Below are 18,103 nucleotides of genomic sequence, written 5' to 3' on the forward strand. Positions count from 1 at the left end.
ACGAACACCATATCATCACTACTACAATGTTTAAAGTTACATTAACAACAATTCATATTTATTCTCGAATTACTATCACATTAATAATTGTATACCATAAACCAACAACGTGACGAGCACTTCTACGATATCTTGTTCTCAAAACTTCAACAAGGGACTTTAAAGTGAATACAACCCCCACATTCTCATTGTAGGAAAGACCATTTCAATTCCTTCCTATACACATAATCTACAATAACACTTACGACACAACAGACAAGTACCCTTTTGGACAAATCACCCTCATTTGAAGTAAAGACAAAACACGAATAAACACACCCCAAAAGATCCAAGAAAAAAAATGCCATTGTTGTGCACGGCAAATCTCAAGGGAAGGTTGTAATTTTCACCCGGGGGGGCAGTTTGGTAGAGGCAGGGAGCGAGACAGGCTTCTGCGGTCAAATGAGGACAACAATGAAGACGGAGAGACCCTTGGGAGGACGTGCTGTGGCAATGCGTAACAACAGGATTTCTCTGCAGCAAATCTAGGTGTGTTATTTAAGCACCTTTCGTAAATGGTTTTGTGGAGAGAGAGAGAGAGAGAGAGAGAGAGAGAGAGAGAGAGAGAGAGAGAGAGAGAGTTACGATGTTCGCTGTTGGATGTTGTGGTCCTTTCTCAATCCCTTCGTCACCAGCTTGCCTCTCCCGAGCATGGCCCCAATTTTGCACATTCTCTGTGTGGTGCAGTACTCATGGATGGATAATATTAAGGGAGCCATGACACAAAAAACTCCACGAGTGAGGAGCGATGTGGAATAATGGATGTTACAAGAGCAGAAGGTAGAAGAGGCAATAAAAATAAGGTGGAACTTGCGTTAAGGAAGCTGGGATTGAACAGTTTGTAGTTGAGATTTGTTAGTTTGTCGAGGTAAAGTATGCAATGAAATGTCAAAAGGACTTGAAAATCTTCTTTTTCCACAAATTGAGGATATTTGTTTTGAAGTCTAGGCAATGTAAGTATAAGTTGCGAAGTGGCAATTTGAATATCTTGTACCAGTTCTTCTAAATAGCCTCGATTCAAATAGAGCATGAGGATCAACAAGTAGGAGGAGTGAGTCTCCTCAATTAGCCGAGGATTTGGATTGTTCAGTAGGTTTTGTGTCATCGGCAGATGCCCCGATTTTACTTGCCTATTTCTTTGCATGTGGTCTTGGAGATTCCAAATATTTCATCGAGGGATGGACCACTATGTGTTGACATGTTTTCCTTGCAGTTGTCTGCAGGAGGTCAGATTTTTCTTGACACCGCCAGAGGCACAAAGAGCTTTTGGTAGATTTGTGTGTATTTTCTTGTCAAGTGCAGCCGAATTGAAGTTGTGAAGATGTCACAAGACGGGCACCACGTGCCAATAGAAAAGAGCAGACTGAACAAACTTTTAGCACTTCAATAACAACTGAACTGAAAGAGAGAGACGACACGCGACACGGAGTGGCGAAATTCCACCCCAGAGAGTATTGGCCCCAAACCTATTTCTTTATATTGCATTATCAAAGTACAAGCCGGTACTCCAGACTCTGCACCTTCTCCAGGAAGCATGCCAGAGAATGAGCCCTAACCTCATATTTAAAGGCCCTTGGCCTGAAAAGCAGTTTACATGAAAAGCCTCCAAACTCAAAAGCTTCTGGTCCAAAAGCAAAGCCAAAAAGCTACCAACGTAATTTACGGAAATTCGTACAACTGCCACGTCATCAGCCATTGCAAAACGCAGAAATCCGAACAGCTTGCTACGTCATCATGCCATCGCAATTTTCGAAAATTTGCCACGTCATCAGTTTTTGCGTGTGTGCGGGTCCTGCTTTATTTTAATCGTTTATGTCACTTGGGGCCCCATCGGACGGGGTCCTCATAAGTTGGTAGGACTTCTTCTGTTACTTGCTCTTCTTAGGGTTTAGGCCCCTCGGCCGGCATTTGTAAGTTGGCTCCATTCTTTAGGCTTTGACACGTCAACAGTTTGTGACAGAAGATCTACTTCTACAAATCTTTACTTCCTTCCTTGCTTGAATGTGTGCTGGTGTCACGTGCTCACTTCACTTGGGCCACGTGGACAAGCATCTGCTGTCAGTCATAGTCTAGCTTAGCATCTAGCGTGGCACTTTGTGAGCCTCTAGCAGGACGTGCATGCCCATGCCGGTCATAGTTGCATACCCTCTCTTGCACAGTACAGTCAGTCGGCATATAGGCGCGTGAATCACCTCTTATTAATAGTGCACCAATTTATCAATAAGTGACTTTTTGGCATTAAATCAGCAAGTCGTGGGGTTTAGTTAGTAGGCTGCTCGACCTAGCTTTTGGATGATATTTATGCAACCCTAGAGGGGCGCTAGCAAGCAGAAGAGGCAGAGGAGCAGAAGTATCAAATCAGTACTAGCGTTTTCAGTCCTTCTCAATCAGCATCACATAAGCCCCTAAACAGTCCTGAGATCAGCCCCCTTCCACTCCCGATTGGTGGCTAAGTACCTGTCTACAACACCTGCATCAAGCACCTGCAGTTCCCTCAACATCCATTGCAACGAATTCAGCCCAACAGTCCATTTTCAGCATTCAGCCACCAACGTGTTTCAGCCCTAGTACCAGCGTCTTTAGCAGCCAGCCATAGCCTCGTCGTGGTTGCAGACCCGAACCATTGACATCATTAGCGTTTCAACATTCAGTCATAGCTTCGTAATACCAACATCTCTACCAAATATCGTCGTCGAAGTACACCTCATCATCATCGTCGTTGTCGTCGCAGTACCAAGCATCTCCAATAGCACCCATTAGCACCTCAGCAACACCGCAGTAATAAGTCCACGGAGGGGTCCAACACCAGCTCTAGTTCCTCGGACAGTGAATCAGAGGAGCAATCCAAGAATAAGAAGGGAGCTTGGACCAAGAAGATCAAGTAACTGTCCAAGCAAATCTTTGAAATGTCCAAGACCACACGTGCAGTCAGGAAGATAGAGACCTTGTGTACGAAATGTAAATCAAAAGAGCATAAGTTCGATGAGTGTTGCCAATATATCTACTGTAAAGCATTTAGACATTTGTGTAAAATCAGAATGCACCATTTTAAGGAAGGCAATATGTGTTCTTGAGAGCTCTGACAAACCCAGAACCAGCTAAGCAAGAGGGCATGTTAGAGAATGTCGATAATGGGGCCAATACTAGTAACATGGTAGGATGTCACGTGACACATCCAACCCTATGTGTCCGTGGACAAGCTACAACACGACAAGGGTTCAGTCAGTCCAATCAATCTAGATTTAGAAGTGATCTGGCACTTTTGTGAGTCTATTCGTAGACCTTGCATGCCCAGTCACTTAGTGTAGATGCATATCCTCTGGTTGCACACAGCATGATCATAAGCATTCCCATCAGAATCCATCAGAATCCTTCAAGGGAATTTTCCAGTGCATTTAGCCTATTTTACCTATTTTTGACATTTTTCACTTATAATTTTTAAGTGACTTTTGTTGGAAAGTAGGTAGGGCAAATTGAGTAAGTTTGTATATAAGCAAACCTAGACTAGCACTAATTGGCAGAAGAGGCAACAGGAGCTCCACCACTCAAAAGGCAACTTCTCAAGCAAGACCCCCTTGGTGGTTCCCCCTCCAGGCAAGAAGAACCATCCCCCATTGGCGTTTTCTTCATCAAGCACCATCGCCAAGCAAGTCCCAGTCCTTGGCGTTTTTGCATCAGGATATCATCGCCCACACGCCCTAGACCTAGCGTTTTCCAGATTGCAACCCTGGCCTTTTTCATAAGGCTAGCGTTTTCAGCAGATGGAACCTCAGTATGCAGCGTTTTTCAGCCATAAAGAACCTGCAAATTCAGCCCTAAAAGAGTAGCAGATTCAGCCCGAAAGGACCATCAGTCTCAGCCCCTAAGACCCTGCAGTTTCAGCCCTAAGGAAGTGCAGATTTTCAGCCCTAAAGACCAGCAAAATCAGCGTTTTCCTTAGCGTTTTCAGCAACAGCAGATTTCAGCCCATAGCGTTTTTGGACAGCAAATAAAGGATTGCAGATTTCAGCCCTTAGATCGGCTTCGCCATCCCTGTTACCATATACATGTGGAAGTGATGTGTGTGAACACACTAGGACCGCCGGGGCATTTTTTCCCTCTTTACGAGGTTTTTTCCCCCGTGCATTGTATATACGCCCATCAATAGGGCTATCGATCTTTCCATTGCACACTAAGTAATACACTCTCTATTGCGTGCCTTGAGCTTCCTTTGTCTTCTGTGACCTGTCACAAATGGGAGCGCATAGCAATATAAAATATACTCGGATAAATAAAATTTATCACTTAATATTGAAGCCAGGGGATATAGAGAGAAATAGATAGAGAGAGAGAGATAGTGAGAAGATCGACACAGTACTGGGGACCAGAAGATGGGCTGGTCTCCCTCCGTAATAGTATCTTTATTACTGAGGAGAAGTCTATACAAGCACTTGAACCGAACGTATTACCACGTTCGTTCTAGAATAAGACTTGATGGTTCCCGGAAGCCTCAGCTTCCGATTCCTAGGGCAAAACCCTATTCCAAGGAACTTCCGTTCCTTATTCCAATTCCTCGAGAATCAAGGTTCTCGCCTTTGGATCTCACCTTCCAGACTCGGGGCATGGCATCCCTGCATCTCTTTTTCAACTCTCTTTCTAGAGTCCTCTTCCCGCAGAACAACTCTGCTTTCCCGGACACGAAGTCCTTACTTGGGAATCCCAACTTCCGGATCACAACTTGAGAGACTACCTCTCTCCGATCCGTGGATCTACTTCCCAAACTCGGGTACGAAACCCCTGGGCTGATCTGACTCTAGTTCCTCAGAGTGCTTTTCTCCTGCAGAGGCTCATGCCTTCCTCTGCTCCTACTCCCTCACGAAGAGGAAGTACACCTGCAATCAAATACTCAAAGATCAGAACATGAAAATCGTTACCTTCAAAGTCTCGACGCTCGAAACGCAACTCCGTTCTCGAAAAGCGATTCCCCGGAAGAGATCTCTCCATAGAAAATCCTCTCTTCCAATCCTACACACAAAAGAGGTGTGTTCTCGGTTTCCTTCTCGTAAATCAGCCCTGTCTACGACGTTTATGGGCTGAAAACAGAGAAAAAAAGCAACTTGTCACGATGGAAACATGCTTCGTAGGCACTTCTTCGCGAGGGAACTCGCGCATTGGGTCTTGGCGACCTCTGGTACACTTGGGGCAGCCATGGGCATCACCGGCAACGTCTTCTTTACGGCTGAAATCTACAGCAGCATCTCCTCCTTGCAAAATTGGTCCTCTCCTCTGAGTGAGGGCATGTGATGCTTTTATAGCTCCTAGCCGCGGGCACGAAAGGCTGCTCGCGTAGAGATGCGGCCGTTTTTAAAAAAAAAAATAAATTTTTTTTTTTTTTTTTTTCTTTTCTGCCAGAAAAAGGGAGAGAGAAAACGTTGGCTGATCTGTTGCCTTATTTATCAGATGGCTGCCCACTTATTAAGTGGGCGGCCGGCGTATTTTAAAAATAGTATGAACCTGCCCAAAAACTCAATAAAACCTTATAAGTTAAAAACAATGCTTTCATAGCACTTCCCAGGCGTCCCTGGATGCAATCACACGCACAATTGCAATGCAAACATAAACTTCCTCGCGGGAAAGCATTGGCTTTCCCGAAAAGCAGTCCCGCTTTCTCAGAAAGCATCTGTTTTTCCTCAAAGTTTCCTCTGAACCCATCTTCATTCAAGTGCTTGCTTTTCCTTGTGCACAATTCTAACACAGTTCGGAATTTCCTCCCGACTATGGATATTCCCTTTCCGATGCACCCGCCACCCACCTTGTGACGCATCAGGAATACCCATCACCTAGTCCTTTCCTACCGAACTTACGGTACAATCTCCTTCACGATGCTCTGTCACCCATCCTATGACGCATCAGAGATGTCTGTTCTCGGATGGTCAGATACTTCTTCCCGATGCTCCCTGTCACCCATCTGATGTGACGCATCAGAAGTACCCGTTCCTGGTGGCCTTACAGATATTCCCTTTCACAGTGCTCCGTCATTACTCTGAATGACGAACTAGGAATATTCTGTACTCGGATGTCTCCGGTGAGAAAAACTCTCTCACTTAAAATTCCAATAATTCATTTAGAATTATGTTTTCCTTGGTGTTCCAAGCGAGAAAACCCTCTCACTTTAATTGATTTAGAATTATTTTTCTGTAAGATAAAGCCAATTTAGCAACATCCCTCTCACTTATAAACAGTTGTCCTCAACTGTAGAGGTCCAACTGAACTACGGGGGAGAAACCGGAAAGATTCCAAATCTTGCTCAATGGTGAGTTGAGCTGGTCCTTTCTCAGTAGAGAACTTAAAAGTAAATTAAAGAAAAAAAAAAATCATAATTCAATACTTACCTTACCGGTTCATGTTCTTTCTCTAGTACCTCGAGGATATCCTTCACCAATCATCAAACTTACGAGCCGTGGAAGAACTCGTCATTCGCGTCTTTCCAATAGATCGAACGTTTCCTCATTCGAGAGTGTTAACTCAATTCCACCTTCTCAATCCGAGAAGAATAATCCTCCTAGAATCAATCTAGGTATCTGTCCTTGCGCAGAATCCTGCGCTGTTAGTCCAGAGGGTATTAAACTTCTTGTGTCCTCCCACATAGGGAATGCTCAAGTCATAGAGCATTAAGCTCGATGTCTTTCTTTCACAAACAAAGTTTGCGATCACCTTAAAGAAGGTTCTTGTTTCGGGCCGTCGCTCAACGTAGGCTGACGGTTCCAATCCGAAGATTCTTTGTGCATCGCGGCACTTCCTTCCAATCTTTTCCTCCTGCGAGTTATTACCACCTGCAATGATTTCCCGACGCCCATTAGCGTCTCTTCCTTACAAAATCATAAAAAATGATTCACCTTGCGAGCATCAATGACGATTTGCAAAATCTAAGGCAGATAGGATTCTAGCCATAACATTTTCTGAATGTACGTTCAAACCTAGTTCACAATAGAGCGAACCCTCTTTGAATCTCAGGGATGTTCTCCCATATGTAATTCTTACCATTTTGAAACGGTTGGCGAGCTATTTTCTTATGAACATAATAGTTCGAATTTATTCCAGCAGCGTGTAAATGCTACTTGACCTTCTCATGGAGAAACATATACCGCAACCAAAAGTTGCTACTGTAATGGTAAAGGCACATAGCGCACTCAATGATCAACGACCATCGGAAAACCTCTTCTTGGTAGAGGAACTCAAATTCCTTCTACCAAACACATCTCAAATAGAGATTCTCGTGTCGGAATATTCTTGCGCGCAAAAAGGCGCTCAAGAGAGTATAACAAACTCTCGTCTAGTTCCTTGGCATAAGTCTGCATCTTCGTGTGTTATCCATGTACTCAAAAGTGTACATAATTCTTAAGCTGTGTTAAAGTTTCGGTGAACCTGGGAAATTACCTTCCCTTCGTAAGATGCTTAGAGCGAAGACGCTCAACTTGATGATCACTTGGCTCGATCTTAGAGCAAAACCCGCTCATCAAATAATCGAGGATTTTAATCTTTGGATTCCTCAAGCACAGGCCGTAGTCGTCGCTTGTTCCTTCCCTCATAAAGAGAGTGTTCATTCACTTGTGCGAAAAGCACTACCATATCTTCCCTTACTGGGTAGGGGGTGTGGGCTTAAAGAGTACTCAAGCTTCATGAAAGCTTTTCTTTGCTTGAAAACTCAAAATGGTTCCTTCATAATTTCCTACCCGCAATAGCAGGTAATTTGTTGGAGAATTACCGGATACTAGATCAATCATGGACCTTCCGGATGGTTAAGCAAAGCAGTTCATTGTATAAACAATAATCTGACTCAACCTTACTCTCATAAACACTCGAGAGTGATTGTCCGGGTTAGACACAACCATACCTCGTTTAAAAGAGCAAACAAGCACAATGCACTTTATGATTTCCGCAAAGATGTAACTTCGCTTGAAAACCTGCCCTCTCACTTAAAGTTCGAGGGTCTTTTATTCAAGAACTCAGGAGTTAGATTGAATTCCCTTACTCCAAACTTTCTGTGTTCAATGATTCCCGTCCCACTACGGGGATTGGATTCTATGTACACTAAGGTATACACTTTCAGCTTTTATTGCTGACTCTACCATCTGCTGCAAAGTATTTTGCAGATGGGTTTACAAAATTCGGGTAAAAGTCCTTCGTTAAATTTGTTCATCTTTTCTTCCTTAGAGAGGATCGAGAATGGAGCTACCTTGGCAAAAGTTAACCACTACTTGCTTGGAATAACTCGTGTTCCTAATGGGCAAACCGACCCCAATCTTCTTGGATGCCTTCCTCAAAGCGTAGAGGAAAAAAATTTGTTGAAAAATTCAGCCTTGAATTGAATCCAAGTCTTGTTGTAAGTTCCTTGCAGAGCTTTGGTATACCACCGAGTACTTGCAATCCCCTTGAGGTGTTTCGTCACATGCCTCACCTTCGACACTTCTCAGAAATTGCCGTTTGCAAATGCAACTTCATACTGTCGAATGACAACCGTAGCTTTCGGGACATATTCTCTTCCGTCAAAAGTATCAAACTTGACCGGAGTGTCCTGAGGTCCAAAGACCTTCTTCATATCCTTACCGGAATGACGGGATTTCATGGCTATAGTTCTGGATTGATGTTCATGGATATCTTATGGGTTCTGAACGATCTTGAGCATTCCGCTCCTTGAATTCTCTAGGTTCTTGAGCATCATGCTCTTGTCGCCTTCTCAGAGGATCCCAAGTCTTGTGTCGACTTCTTGCAGAGAGAAAAACAAATTCCCAACTCTGCGAGCTTTTCCTGCAGGACTTAGGTTTCCGCCTGCTTACTTCTCTCTTGGCTTGTCATGGCTTCTTCCCGTATCTTCCTAGAGTTGTCCTCCTTTACAGAGAAAGAGAGGAGACCATGCTCTGATACCACTGTCACAAACGGGAGCGCATAGCAATATAAAATATACTCGGATAAACAAAATTTATCACTTAATATTGAAGCCAGAGGATATAGAGAGAAATAGATAGAGAGAGAGAGAGATAAAGTGAGAAGATCGACACAGTACTGGGGACCAGAAGATGGGCTGGTCCCCCCCCGTAATAGTATCTTTATTATTGAGGAGAAGTCTATACAAGGACTTGAACCGAACGTATTACCACGCTCGCTCTAGAATAAGACTTGACGGTTCCCGGAAGCCTCAGCTTCCGATTCCTAGGGCAAAACCCTATTCCAAGGAACTTCCGTTCCTTTTTCCAATTCCTCGAGAATCAAGGTTCTCGCCTCTGGATCTCACCTTCCAGACTCGGGGCATGGCATCCCTGCAACTCTTTTCCAACTCTCTTTCTAGAGTCCTCTTCCCGCAGAACAACTCTGCTTTCCCGGACACGAAGTCCTTACTTGGGAATCCCAACTTCCGGATCACAACTTGAGAGACTACCTCTCTCCGATCCGTGGATCTACTTCCCAAACTCGGGTACGAAACCCCTGGGCTGATCTGGCTCTAGTTCCTCAGAGCGCTTTTCTCCTGCAGAGGCTCATGCCTTCCTCTGCTCCTACTCCCTCACGAAGAGGAAGTACACCTGCAATCAAATACTCAAAGATCAGAACATGAAAATCGTAACCTTCAAAGTCTCGACGCTCGAAACGCAACTCCGTTCTCGAAAAGCAATTCCCCGGAAGAGATCTCTCCATAGAAAATCCTCTCTTCCAATCCTACACACAAAAGAGGTGTGTTCTCGGTTTCCTTCTCGTAAATCAGCCCCGTCTACGACATTTATGGGCTGAAAACAGAGAAAAACAGCAACTTGTCGCGATGGAAACACGCTTCGTAGGCACTTCTTCGCGAGGGAACTCGTGCACTGGGTCTTGGCGACATCTGGTACACTTGGGGTAGCCATGGGCATCACCGGCAACGTCTTCTTTACGGATGAAATCTGCAGCAGCATCTCCTCCTTGCAAAGATTGGTCCTCTCCTCTGAGTGAGGGCATGTGATGCTTTTATAGCTCCTAGCCATGGGCACGAAAAGCTGCTCGCGTAGAGATCGCGGCCGTTTTTTTATTATTATAAATTTTTTAATAATTTTTTGTTCTGTTCTGCCAGAAAAAGAGAGAGAAAACGCTGGCTGATCTGTTGCCTTATTTGTCAGATGGCTGCCCACTTATTAAGTGGGCGGCCGGCGTATTTTAAAAATAGTATGAGCCTGCCCAAAAACTCAATAAAACCTTATAAGTTAAAAACAATGCTTTCACAGCACTTCCCAGGCGTCCCTAGATGCAATCACACACACAATTGCAATGCAAACATAAACTTCCTCGCGGGAAAGCATCCGCTTTCCCGAAAAGCAGTCCCGCTTTCTCAGAAAGCATCTGTTTTTTCTCAAAGTTTCCTCTGAACCCATCTTCATTCAAGTGCTTGCTTTTCCTTGTGCACAATTCTAACACAGTTCGGAATTTCCTCCCGACTATGGACATTCCCTTTCCGATGCACCCGTCACCCACCTTGTGACGCATCAGGAATACCCATCATCTAGTCCTTTCCTACCTAACTTACGGTACAATCTCCTTCACGATGCTCTATGTCACCCATCCTATGACGCATCAGAGATGTCCGTTCCCGGATGGTCGGATACTTCTTCCCGATGCTCCCTGTCACCCATCCGATGTGACGCATCAGAAGTACCCGTTTCTGGTGGCCTTACAGATATTCCCTTTCACAGTGCTCCCGTCATTACTCTGAATGACGCACTAGGAATATTCTGTACTCGGATGTCTCCAGTGAGAAAAACCCTCACTTAAAATTCCAATAATTCATTTAGAATTTTTTTTTTTCTTGGTGTTCCAAGCGAGAAAACCCTCTCACTTATAAATCCAATAATTCATTTAGAATTATTTTTCTGTAAGATAAAGCCAATTTAGCAACATCTTCTCGAAGCTGTGTCTCTCTGCAACCCTAATTCCAACAATTGGTATCAGAGCAGGTCGCGTCGTCCCGGGCTTAGTCGTCAGCTGCTCCAATACACGCTTACTCACTTTCTCCGATTTCAGTGAGCTTTGGCGAGCGTTCGCAGGTCGACAAATACTTTGGGCAAGCTCGTAGAGCTTGGTCGCTCAGATTTTCGATTCGAGCTCATTTCGGCCTCTGTTTCCACTACAGGCAGTACTGCACAGGCTATTTCGTCATTTTGTGCAGAATTTCTGTCAGTGCCGTTTTCTGCATAATAGGTGCCTTATAGTCTTCTACGGTTTGTGCTATATAACACATGTTGTTCTTGCTCCATTTCTCCTATTTTCGAGCAGTTTTCACATCAGGTGCAGCATTTACCATGGCTGACAACAACAACACAGATGTGTTCAAGATGTTTGCTGCTGAGGACTGGTTGGATGCGGACAACTACTCTATGTGGGCTTATATGATGCAACATGTTCTTGTGTCAAAGGGCGTCTGGAACATTGTGCAGGGCATTGATGTACGTCCTGGTTCTGAGGATATAGGCGATGTTGAGGATGTTGCAGGTCTTGCTGCAAGGATTGCTGTTGTTAGAGTTGTTTTGCCTACGGTAGAACAAGCTCGTTGGGATGTAAAGGATGCGCAGGCTCATGCATTGATTGCGTTGTCTGTGAAGCGCACCATTGTTCCTCACATCCGTTCAGCAAAATCTGCAAAACAGGCTTGGGATATTTTGCCTTGTCTTTATGCAAGCCGCAATGAGGCTAAAATTGCTTTGTTGCGTAAAGAGCTGGAGTCGAAGATTATGCATGAGGAAGATGATATGGACACTTTCGTTGCTAGTGTCAAGGATATCAATGAGCAACTTATTTCTGTAGGTGAAGTCATTTTAGACAGTTCCCTTGTGCAGACTGTTCTTGATGCCTTACCAGATTCCTACCAGACTTTTGCTAGTACTTGGAGACTGATGACCCAAGGAAATCCTGAGGTTGTCAAGTTTGATGCATTATGCACATTGTTGTTGCAAGAGTCACTTTCTAGAAAAAACAGGACTAGGCAGCGTGCAGTTGAACAAGCTTTTATTGCTTCTCAAAGAAAGGGTGGTAACAGTAATGCAGCCACTTCTTATGGTTCTGCTGTGAGTGGTAAAAATTTTGTTCCTAATGCTTCTGTTGGCAGCAATGCGTCTGGAAATTATGGTGATAAGGGCAAAAAGAAGATGCGTTGCCATTATTGTAAAGCTAATGATCACTTGATCAAGTCGTGTCCTAAGTTGAAGGCCAAAGAGGCTAAGAAGAAAGAGGGTGGTTCCACTGCAAATGCTGGTTCCACTACAAATGCAACCATTGTTGAGTCTTCTGTGAAAGGAAACTGTAATGCTGATGTTGATGCAGAATGGGCTTTTAGCGCAGAGTGCACTTACAATCCTGCTGTCCATGATGCATGCTTGTCAGTTGCTGCAGATTCACATATGTGGTATTTCGACAGTGGTGCTACAAAGCACATTACCTCACATCGCGAATTGTTTACCTCTCTTGAGTCTGTCCTTCATGGGAATTCTGTCACTTGTGCCAACAATGCCTCTTATCCGGTTCAGGGAGTTGGAAAGATTGTGCTTACTGTTGCAAATGGCAGTTCCTTCACACTTGTTGATGCACTTTATGTACCTGGGATCAAGAAGAATCTCTTGTCTGTATCCGCACTTGCTAGACTTGGACTTGTAGTCAAATTTGTGGATGACAGATGTACAGTTCATGATCTCAGTTTTGGTGATGAAATTGTTGCATCTGGCCTTTTGTGTCGTGGGCTGTATAAGCTCACTTTGTATGACAAGTGTGGACAAAATTTTGCAAATGCTGTTGCAGATTCAAGGGCTATTTCAGATGCAAAACTTTGGCATGCACGTTTTGGTCATCTGAATTTTGCCAGTTTGTTGTGTTTGCAGAAATCTGATCTGGTTGCTTCTTTGCCACCTCTTGAAGCACCTGTCAAACATGTTTGTGAATGCTGTATTTTGGGTAAGATGCCGCGTTTTAAATTTCCTAAGGATGGTTCAGTTCGGGCCACATGCAGGTTGCAGCTTGTGCATAGTGATGTTTGTGGGCCCATGCAAACTTCGTCCTTGGGCAATTACTTGTACTTCGTGACTTTCATTGATGATTACTCCAGGCATGCATGGGTATTTCCGCTTCAAGCGAAGTCCGATGTTTTTATGTGCTTCAAACAATTTCTGGCTATGGGTGAAAATGTCTCGAAATGTACTATGGGCACCCTCCGTTCCGATCGAGGGGGGGAATGAATTTAATGCATTTCTGGCTAGTCGTGGGATAAAACACCAATGTACAGTGCCTTATACACCTTAGCAAAATGGTGTTGCTGAGAGGAAAAATAGGTCACTGACGGAAATGGCACGATGTATGGTCAAAAGTCAAGCTTTGCCGCATTCTTTTTGGCTTGAGGCCATCATGTGTGCCACTTATGTACTTAACAGGTGTCCTACGAAAGCTTTGCAGTCTATTACTCCATATGAAGCATGGCATGATAGAAAGCCTTCTATTGAGCACATGCGTGTTTTTGGCTGTTTGGCATATGCTTTGGTGCCACAAGTGCAGCGCAGAAAATTGGATGATAAGGCTGTCAAATGTATTTTTGTTGGTTATGGTGCTGAAAGCAAAGGTTACAGGTTGTATCATCCGCAAACAAAACGTATTCTGGTTTTACGGGATGTAGTGTTTGTGGAAGATTTTGTTCAGCCCTTGCTGTCATGTACTAGAGACAGTAATGTAAGCTCACAGGACACATTATGACACTTTGTTGCCTCTTTTCAGTGGTGAAAATACGAATGTAAGTTCCAACAAGGCAAATGTACAACCTATGGGGGTTTCTGAATGTTATAGATCAGCCTATTACTGATGCAGATGTACATGATGTACTTGATGAGGAAAGGGCTAAAAATGAGAAGGCTAGAGGTATGCCAAAATGGCTGGTGCACACTTTGCGTGACAGTAAATTGGATGCACCTTTGTCTAGTCGTACTCGTTCAGGCTCTCGCCATGCATCTTATGCATCAGATTGTTATGCTTTGGCTGTGTCTAGTTTACATGATGTTGAGGAGCCTCTGTCTTTTGATGAAACACAAAATTTAGAAAATTGGATGGCTGCCATTCAATCAGAATATGATGCACTTATAGAAAATGACACATGGACTTTATGTGATTTTCCTCCTGGCAAAAAGGCCATTGGTACGAAGTGGATTTACAAGTTGAAACGTAAGCCGGATGGTGAGATCGATCACCATAAGGCTCGACTTGTTGCAAAGGGTTATGCACAGCAAAAAGGCATTGATTATGAAGAGACTTTTGCTCCCACTTGTCGTATGACTACTGGGCGTTTTCTATGTGCATTGGCAGCTCATTTTGGTTGGGATGTACATCAATCAGACATTGTTACTGCTTTCTTGAATGGTGACATATTTGAGGAAGTTTATGTAACGCAGCCTCGCGGTTTTGTCATAAAAGGACAAGAGGACAAAGTGTGCAGATGTAAGAAGGCTTTGTATGGGTTGAAGCAATCTCCTCGTGCTTGGTATGAGAAAGCTGACACTCATTTGGTGAAACGAGGCTTTCGTAACAGTCCAACAGAAAGCACATTGTATGTAAAGCGTGAGGATGATGTACTTCTCATTGTGGTTCTTTATGTCGATGATTTGCTGATCACTAGACCAAATGAGAGACATATTGCTGAATTTAAGGCTGATTTGAATGCTACTTTCAAGATGAAAGATTTGGGGCTGTTGCATCATTACTTGGATATACAATTTAAGCAGTGTGATGGTGGTATGGCTATGTGTCAGAAAAGTTACATAGAAACATTGCTATGTAAGTTTGGACTTGAGGATTGCAAACCTATTGCCACTCCCATGGAAATAGGTTTGAAGTTGAGTCTACATGATGCTGGCGATCCTGCTGATGTCACTCTTTACCAAACTGCTGTTGGCTGCCTCATTTATGTATGCAACACGAGGCCGGATATTCAGTTTGCAGTCTCACAGGTTAGCAGATTTATGCATAGCCCAGGGTCTAAGCATTGGCAGGCTGTCAAGAGGATTTTCCGCTACCTTAGTGGCACTTTACATCTTGGCTTGTTTTATCCCAAGGGGGGATCATTGCCGCCAGACTTACATCCTTTTTTGGACTTAGATTGGGCTGGTTGTTTTGACACTCGAGTGTCCACAAGTGGTTTTTGTTTCATGCTTGGCAGTTCATGTATATCATGGTTGAGCAAGAAGCAACCTACTGTGGCCACTTCGAGTTGTGAGGCTGAGTACAGGGCAGTCTTCACAGCTACGGTTGAGTGTGTGTGGCTCAGACGCCTTATGGCTGATTTGGGTGTTGGACAGGACACTGCCAACACTATCTACAGTGACAGTCAGAGCGCATTGGCAGTTGCGAGGAACCCAGTTTTTCATGCTCGCACAAAGCACATTGAGGTGCATTACCACTATGTCAGGGAGAGGCTCTCAGCAGGAGAGATCAGCTTGGCTTATGTGCCAACACAGGACAACCTTGCAGATCTTTTCACAAAGGCATTGTCTCGTGAGAAGCTTGAAGCTTTCCGCAAAGCTTTGGGCTTACTCCCCTTTGTGGACTGATCATGTCCTTAGGGCATGGCACTTCCCTTTACTCATGTGCCAGCTCTCGTTCACCGCATCACTCAGGGGGGATTTGTTACCATATACATGTGGTAGTGATGTGTGTGAACACACTAGGACCGCCGAGGCATTTTTTCCCTCTTTAGGAGGTTTTTTCCCCCGTGCATTGGATATACGCCCATCACTCTAGGGCTATCGATCTTTCCATTGCACACTAAGTAATACACTCTCTATTGTGTGCCTTGAGCTTCCTTCGTCTTCTCCAAGCTGTGTGTGTCTCTCTGCAACCCTAATTCCAACAATCCCCGTCGTCATCGTCGACATAGCCTAGACTTGCATCAGTCAACATGCATTCAATTTGTACCAGTTTGTGCAATCATAAGTAGACCACTCTCGCCGACGAGAGTCGGGCCTTTGGAGGAGGGTTTTACAACGTCTCTGGTGTCGTATTCTCTTCTCTCTCTATCTCTCACTCTCATACACTTGCGTGCACAGTGTCCATTTACTTTGTTTGTAATCATAGCATTCTCTCATTAAGAACGGAAGGCTCTACCTTCCATAAGAACAAAAGGAACCTTGAGCACAGTTCGAAGCACTCATCTTGAGCAAAGCGCAACATTCATTCCGCTGCACCTTACATGCAGGAAGGTGACGTTATCAAAACTTTACTGGTAGAGGTCGAGGTAGAGCTGATTATACTCGATATAACTTCAGTTGCTGAACTTTGTCTCTTCACCATGAGACGTGCCTTTTCACTAGTGACTCTTCAATTCCTATAAAAGAAACCCTTTGTACTCAGTTTTCATTCATTCAATCAAACACAGTCTCTTGAGTCTCTTGTCAGAGTTATCTTTCTAGTTCTAGTCTTATGGAGAAATATAATACACACATATGAAGTAATATACAGTCCCCCCCCCCGCCCGCCCCTATGCGCTGCCCTGTGCTGCCCGCAGCTGCCTGTTGTGAGCTGCCCTTTGAGCCTCAGCTACCCGCTTTGCCAGTGCTGCCCCCTCCCCCCCCCCCCCCCCTCCCCCCTTCCTCCCCCTCTCCGTGTGTTCTCTTTCGGAGTCGCCTTACAGCGGCATCGGCTCGCCGTTTCGTTTCACCTCGCCCTCATTGACGCCCTCGACTCCCTCTCGCTCCTCGTCTTCGTAGCAACAGACACAGATGGAGGTTTTTGCTCCGCCTCAGAGGGACTCCACTGCAGTCCCCTTGCCCGACCCCGCAGAACCCACCATCCGACTTGCTCTCTTGCCGACACAGCAAGCGAGCTTAGAGGCAGAGGTGACGTGCCTTCAGGCCACCTCTATTATTTGTAAGATTCTCGGCACCAGACCCAGCAGAGGGCAAGTGCGCAATCTCCTTCAAGCCCGCCTTCTCACTGAGGTGGGCAAGATTCTCGATGTTTAGTTTCTCGAACGTGGCTACTACCAGATAGTGTTTGAGACTCCTAAGATAGCGTCCAAGGTCATTGCGATGAGCCCCCTGGCCATCCGAGCAGTTAGAGCACACTTTCGACAGTGGCGCCACGGTTTCGACCTGCCCATCTCAGTATGCTTCCCCGGCATGAGGAGGGAGTACCTTCCGCTCATGTCCAGGATAGGCTCAACGATTGAGACTGTCCTGGAGACACCTCGCACGGCAGTCTCTGTCAAGGTGGAAAGGTACGTAGTGTACGATACGTAATCAGTACGTAAGGTATGTACTTCTGTACGGATCGGCCTTTAAGGTACGGGACCATGTAACAAACTTGGACACTCCAAGTCAAGAATCGATCACGACAGCACCAAATAACCACTTCAAAACAATTCACAGATCACAATAGATTTGCACTGGCCCGGCGGAGTTCCGTGCCTAGAGATATTGGCCCCAAAGACTGGCGCCCCTTTCGGTATTTCTTTTTGTATTAATCAATCATCAAAGTACAAGAGAGTGGCTAGGGTTTCACTCTCAGACTCTGCGTCCAGATGCTCTCAGAAGTGAGGCCCTCACCACTAATTTAAAGGTTACAAGGGATGCCCAAAAGCAGAGCCCCAAAAGCTCGAAAGCAAAAGCAGATTCTCTCTCTCTCTCTCAATGAGAGTCAATAAAAAGCAAGTTCTCTTTTTCTCTTTCTTTCTCCCAAATCAAAGCGAAAAGCTGAGATTTGCGTCGCTCAAAATTTCCCTTTTTTTTTTATAAAATTAATATTCCGCCTCCGCGATTTCCGGAAATTAGGGTTTGCAGGAATTTTAGGGTTTCTGGCAGAAATTAGGGTTTTTGCTGTCCGCCACGTCATCACTTTGTGACAGACCAGTACATAACATTTGTAACAACAAAAAGAATAGTGGCTTCAGTCTTTTTCAGCCTATACATACTAGTAACTACATAGAGTCTAGACGTAGATACTGCTCAAACATCCATTAGATACTGCTTCAATGTCCATTAGATACATCATACTGCTTCAAATATTATCCGTACTTAACTCTTAGAATACATCACTTAGTTTA

At 44.6% G+C, this 18,103-nt stretch overlaps 1 long non-coding RNA gene across 1 annotated transcript in view; it reads left to right on the forward strand.

Moving 5' to 3' along the window:
* The first annotated feature begins 227 nt into the window (after positions 1-227).
* LOC147453862 (uncharacterized) overlaps positions 228-18,103 on the forward strand; it is a 77,886-nt gene continuing 60,010 nt past the window's right edge. The window contains exon 1 of the long non-coding RNA XR_015188569.1: positions 228-528. This is a non-coding gene — a long non-coding RNA (uncharacterized LOC147453862). The remainder of the gene's footprint in view (positions 529-18,103) is intronic.

The sequence above is a fragment of the Adiantum capillus-veneris genome, chromosome 7 (genome assembly GCF_014529385.1).
Source record: "Adiantum capillus-veneris isolate H3 chromosome 7, ASM1452938v2, whole genome shotgun sequence".
Taxonomy (NCBI): Eukaryota; Viridiplantae; Streptophyta; class Polypodiopsida; order Polypodiales; family Pteridaceae; genus Adiantum; species Adiantum capillus-veneris.